Raw genomic sequence first — 7,021 nt, forward strand, 5'->3', positions numbered from 1 at the left:
TCTTTCCACTGCATTTCCATGACTTTAGTCAAGGACATATGTGGTGTCCCATTTAACACAGTGTACAGTTTCAGCTCTTCTTCTGGTAATCTTACGAGGAAGAATATATTTCCTTGTCTGTCAGAGACAAGATGCGTTAATGTAACTTTCAGCGTACCTTTTTCAAAAAACTGTCTCTCATACTCCTCATCATCGTTGTCGATTGCTATGGTTACATGCAGTCGATTGGGTGTTTCTGGTCCCCATGGGAATCTATTCACTTGTTGCACCACATTTTTTAGTGCATCTATTGTTTCCTGTTCCTCACCTCCGTCCATATCTAACGAATGATAGCTGTGAAGATCTGTTTTGTTGATAGCCATTTGTTCAAATTGTCCTTGGAGCCAGGAAACACATGCTTTCATGCCTCCTTTTACAGGAACCATTGAGATTCCAAACTTTGCCATTGCATCTCTTCCCAGAAGTGGGACAGGACACCTTGGATCAATGATTATCTGTACTTGGCATGATCGGCTTGTATTTGGATGTGTTATAGTAATCTTTTCAGTAAGTTTTTGGGTTTTGGTGTGTCCATGGGCACTTTGGACTTTTATCTTTGTGTTTGAAAATTTTATTTTCGGAGCAGCCCTTATCAAAACTGTTTTGCATGCTCCTGTATCACACAGGAATTCTGTTAAGACTCCATTAACTTCCAAATTCATGTAGGGTTTTACTGTCAAATTATTCAGTAGTTCCCATGCACTTGCTATATTTACACTTTCTAGTTCTTCTTCTTCTTTATCATCCTCATCTGAATGAGGTGGGGTGCGTGCACTTGGTGAGGGTGCACGCTCCTCATCTCACCTATCTTCTCTGTCATTTCCTTCTTGTCTCTTTGCCCACACTGTCGTGACCAGTGGCCTGTTTTACCACAATGCCAACATGTGTCATCTCTCTGTCTATTTTGTCTTTTCTCATTTCCACTCCGATACCTAAATCTTCCTCTACTCCCTCTTTGGGGTCTTCGTCCTCTACGACCTCCTTGAAACATTACCAGTCCTTCGTCATCATCGTCTACTATTACATAAACTGATGTTTCTTTGGCTGTTTGTGATTTCTCTGCATGCCTTGCATATGCCATAACACTGTCTACTGTCCCTGTTTCCCACTCAATCAAACGTTTCTTTACCCATGCACTTATTTTCGGATCAAATCCTCTCAGCAGACCAAGTTTCAGATGTAGTTGGTAAGGAGAATTATCCTGCTCATTGAATTCTAATCCACTATGGTTTCTAAATTTCCCTTCATAGCGGAATTGAAACTGTGTAACAGTTTCTCCTATTTCTTGTTTGCATGCTGCTAACTGTGCATGGGCTGCGGTGGCTGCATGCAGTGGCCTTGCTCTGTTTAATACTGCTTGTACAGCAGCCAGATAATTTCCAACCATAGGACCATCTGTTGGATGTTGAAAAATCCTTTGTTGGAGATTTCTTCCTGTGTAATCACCTCTACATCTTGCCCATATTAATTGAAAGACAAGTTTAAATATTTGTTCTAACTCCAATCCATTCAATCTATATGACTCAGCTAGCTGGAAAACTGCATCTTGGAATGTCCCCCAGCCATCCTCAGGTTTAGGCAGAGCTGCTGCAGCTTCTTTTGCCTCAGTATGTGACCATGGTCTGTACACATACATGTGGGGGTTATTCGCATCGTGTGGATTCGGAACTTGTATCATAGGATAAATTTCAGCCTCATCTACATTATAACTCCTGTTATGGTCCTTTCTCCGTGTGTTGTATGGATGTTTTGGTTTTACTTGTTCTTGTTCATCTTTTTGTATGTCCTCATATGCTGGTAGCTTTTTAAGATCGGGGTATAATGGCTCTGGAACCCCTCCCACTGCGCCTTGTGGCATCTCCTGTGGTGGGGGTTGCTGCAGCACAACTTTGACGACTGTTTCATTATCTTCCTTCTGCACAAACATAGTTTCTTTACTTTGATCTTTAATTTGTTCTTTTTTCTTCTTTTGTATATTCTGTGTTCGTATAGTGGCTTGTTCTATCCATTTTTCAACTTTTCTTACTTCGTCAAACTTTTTGTCACTCTTTTTCTTGTTTTGACATTTTTTCTGTTCATCCATAAGTTTTTCTCGTATTATTTTTAATGATGCTAATCTTAATTTTCCATCCCAGTTATATTTCTCTTTCCATTTTCTTACATATTTTACATTGTCTGGATCCAATTTGTGCATGAACTTCACATCTCCTTCCAGGTCTTTTTCATTTTTACAACTGGAGGAGTTTCCCATTTTACACGACAGGTTGTTGTGGTTAACGATCAGTCACAATGTTCACAGAGATCATCGACTGTGTCAAGCTTCTACAGAACCTAGTGTTCTGCGGACACAGCTGTCACTGCAAACGAACTTTCTCAATTTTAACCACAACCAAAAAAAAAAAATGCAATTACTTCAGAGACTGACTCTAGTCAGTATAAAAATCTCTTTGAAGTAAGAACACACACCAGTGCACTCTACTTTCTTTCTACGGAAAAAAGTATAAACCTCTACTTTCTTTCTACGGAAAAAGTATAAACCTCTACTTTCTTTCTACGGAAAAAGTATAAACCTCTACTTTCTTTTGATGGACAAAAGTATAAACCGTATCTACTTTCTTTCTTGGAAAGTATAAACCATACTCAGTCTGTTAATTTGGTGAATCCTCCTTGGCCTCCTCTGTCAGGTCGGATCCCGTCAATCCAGCGGTGGCAGGTGTAAGGAGGAAGTTCTAACCACCGACCAGGGGGAGAATTCACTCTCCAGGTCTTTCTCTCAGATCATTAGATCTGGCTGTCGACAGACGTGTCCTCCTCCACCAGCCACTTCGTCGGATGTGTTGGGATCCGGGTCACGGCACCAATTTCTGTTGGAGAGTAACTCTAATTCATGCTGGTCTAGGTTGAAGCCTGTAAAGAGGAGACTGAGGTTATCATAAGAAATAACACAGACAAGCAAATATTCTTTTGTGCTCTGCAGAGGGGGAGAGTCAGTGCGCTCTTTGGAGGCAAGATCCAGAGAATCCCACTGAGTTCCTTCTTGCTCGGCTTTTTAATGTGTGAGTGTGTTTATTTACATAATAACTTTCATTGGATAATAGAGTTCATGCATAGTCATACAGGAGTGAGGTCAGCTCATGCTGCACCTGCACATATTTTTTTTTAACAGTTCCTTCGTGCTTTGTGATGTGTTCCAAGGATGATATGCTCAGGGAGGACAGGTTCCTAGTTCAAGGACAGCTGTACAGAAAGAAAGAAAACATGTCTGGTTGTCATCGTGTGAGTAATTGAAATAACATAGTTACAAATATTGTGAGAAAACTCTAACACCACCCTCCTATGCTGTCTAGCTACAGTCATGGCCCAAAGTTTTGAGAATGGCACTTTCACAAAGTCTGTTCCTTCAGGGTTTTTAGGTTTTTGCCAGATGTTTCTATGGTTGTGTCATTCTCAAAACTTTTGTCCATGACTGTACACTCTCACTTACAACTACTTTACAGTCACTGATCTCTTTCAGGTTACATTGTCTATACAAGATGTAGTCTACCTGCATGCTCCTACCTCTGCACTTATAAGTTACCCTATGTTCCTGTCATTTCTGGAAAAAGTGTTCACTACAGCCATTTCCATCCTTTTTGCAAAATGTACCACCATCTGTCCCTCTGTGCTCCTATCCTGTATACCAAATCTGCCCATTACTTGTGCATCCCCTCTATTGCCCTCATCAAAATGCCCGTTGAAGTCTGCACCAATTACCACTCTGTCATCTCTGGGGATATCACTTCATCTAGCTCATTCCAGAACTTCTCCTTCTCCTCAAACTCACATCCCACCCTGCGGGTTATAGCCACTGACAACATCAAGCATCACACCTTCCATTTCCAGTTTCAGACTCATAAGTCAGACATTCTTTTCTCCTCCAGAAAATTCTTATCAAACTCCTCCAAGATAGCTCCTACTCCATTTCTCTTCTTGTCAGTGCCATGATAGTGCAACATGAAGCTTACTTCTAAGCTTCTAGCCTTACTACTTTTCCAACTGGTCTCCTGGACACACAGTATATCCACTTTCCTTCTCTGCATCATGTCGACCAACTCTCTACCTTTTCCTGTCATAGTCCCAATATTCAAAATCTCTACTCTCAGTCCCAGACTCTTGCCTTTCCTTTTCTCTCTCTGTTTCCAAACACGCCTTTCTCCTCTCCTTTTTTGACCTGCAGTCGCCCAGTTTCCATTGGTTCCCCGTAGGTCATCGATACCAATGGCGGTCACTATTAACCCTGGCGTCGACCGATCCGGTATTATCTGGTTATTATGTTTGATTCGCATGTTTGGTTTTGGCCTAAGTTTTACGCCAGATTCCCTTCCTGACGCAACCCTCTGCATTTACCCGGGCTCGGGACCGGCTCAGAGAGACACTTGCCCATGCCCCTGCTGAAGCTGGTTCAGGGAAACACTGGTCCATGCCGCCCTGAGGCTGCATTAGTTGATGAGAGACCTAGGCAAATGAGATAGCAAAACATACTATACCATTAGTGGATTAGAGACATAGGCAAATGAGATAGTTAATCATACTAGAGCAGTGTTGCAGGCAAAGCAAGGACAGTGGGCGAATTTGGAATACTGTGGAAAGAAGAACGCTGAAGTGGAGAGCCTTGGAGAGCATAGAGGCTAATCGAATTAGATTAATCATAGTAGCTACGTGTGTTGTGTTGCGATCACCCCAGAAAGTAAAGCATTGGTTGGGCGAGGACGATGCCTGTCTTTGTGTTCTGGGTTGGGCATGCTAAGACATACTTTATATGGGCAAAAGTATTTTCTCACCTGCCTTGACTTGCATATGAGCTTAAGTGACATCCCATTCCTAATCCATAAGGTTCAATATGACGGTTTTCTCTTTGTAGCTAGAGTAGCTTCAACTCTTCAGTGAAGGCTGACCACAAGGTTCAAGAGTCTGTTTAAGGGAATTTCTGACCATTCGTCCAGAAGTGCATTTGTGAGGTTACACACTGATGTTGGACAAGGCGGCCTGGCTCTCAGTCTCCGCCCTGATTAATCCCAAAGGCATTCTGTCGGGTTGAGGTCAGGACTTTGTGCAGGCCAGTCAAGTTCATCCTCAAAAGACCCTGTCATCCATGTCTTTATGGACCTTGCTGGCGCATAGTCATGTTGGAAAAGGAAGGGGCCAGCTCCAAACTGTTCCCACAAATTTGGGAGCATGGAATTGTCCAAAGTGTCTTGGTGTGCTCATTGCTTTTAGAATTTCTTTCACTGGAACTAAGGGGCAAAGCCAACTCCTGAAAAACAACCCCACACCATAATCACCCCTCCACCAAACCTCACACTTGGCACCATGCAGTCAGACAAATACTGTTCCAACCCGACTCTTCCATCAGATTGCCATATGGAGAAGCACAATTCGTCACTCCAGAGAACGCGCCTCCACTGCTCTAGAGTCCAGTGGTGGCATGCTTTACACCACTACATTCCATGCTTTGCATTGCACTTGGTTATGTGTGGCTTGAATGCAGCTCCTCGGCCATGAAAACCCATTCTATGAAGCTCTCTGTGCACTGCTCTTGAGCTAATCTGAAGGCAACATGAATTTTGGACGTCTGTAGTGATTGCCTGCAGACAGTTGGTGACCTCTTTGCACTGTGCGCGTCAGCATCTGCCGAACCTGCTCCATCAGTTTACATGTCCTACCACTTTGTGGCTGAGTTTCTGTAGTTCCCAAACACTCCCATGTTCTTAAAATACTGATGACAGCTAGGTGTGGAATATTTAGGAGCAAGGAAATTTCACGATGCATGCCTAGGTGCTTGATTTTATATGCCTGTGGCCATTGAAGTGATTGGAACACCTGATTCCGATTATTTGGATGGTTGAGTGAATACTTCATATAGTGCATATTGACAGGGTGTAAGGTTTGTCTTTACCAGGGGTGATACACCTGGCATCATAACCAGGTCTTGAAATGTTTGGTAGCAGCAGTGGAATAAAAGTGTCTGGTGAAATAAATTCTGTAGTTGGTAGTAGGGGGTTAGGCAGATTTATATTTGTACATGAGGCAGAAAAAGGTCCAACTCCAATTAGTCCAACTCCAATAATCTCTTGTAACTGGTCACCACGTTTGTACACAACTCAGGGATTTCGGCCAATTCCTCTGAACAGGCAGTCTCTAAATCTATCAGATATCTTGGGTGCCACTTGGAAACTCTGGTAAACTTGGTCTAGAGCAGCGCTTCTCAATTTTTTTTGCCCCCTTAGCAAGAAGAAAACAATTCACGCCCCCCCACACACTCTCCGCCGCAACTTCAAATGATATCATTTGTCGATAAAATTGTTATCAATACACCTCTGCATAAAATTATATCCTTACTAACATTAAACAAAACAAAAAAGTAATAAATATACCGGTAGTTCAACTTACAACAAAGAATAACTTTATTAACATTGCTTTTAAGTCTTTCCTTGCCTCCCACTGTAGTCACAATGAAGCCAAGCGCTACATACACTTCGTCATATTTCCTCGTCTTAGCTTTCGGGTAACTTTCTTTTGTCTCATTATCTTCGTCTCTCTCTGCACTTCGCCTGCTTGGTGCAAAAAAAAAAACCCTACACCATAGAGCTAATACTCCCTCCGCACACTCTGACAAAGTGAGCGCCGCTGCCAACTACTGTAGTGGATGTGCAATTTTCACTTTATTCTAGTGCGGCAAAAAAACACCATGTTCCCCAGGGCATCGCACCAGACCCCACTATTTCAGAAAAACTGAACTATAGTAACCATTGAGCTATATTAAGAATCTCAATTAGCCCAATAGGAAATTAACACTCAGTTGCAATAACACAGGTCAACATATTCAACATAGGTCACGTAAAATGAAACATAAAGTGAATATACAGTTCTACAGTTACCAAAATCTTGCTAGCTTGAATATAGCTTGAATATACAGTCATGGCCAAAAGTTTTGAGAATGATA

Source organism: Fistularia commersonii, chromosome 5 (genome assembly GCF_037954325.1).
Source record: "Fistularia commersonii isolate RoL2024-O1a breed Wild chromosome 5, RoL_Fcom_v1.0, whole genome shotgun sequence".
NCBI classification, from domain to species: Eukaryota; Metazoa; Chordata; class Actinopteri; order Syngnathiformes; family Fistulariidae; genus Fistularia; species Fistularia commersonii.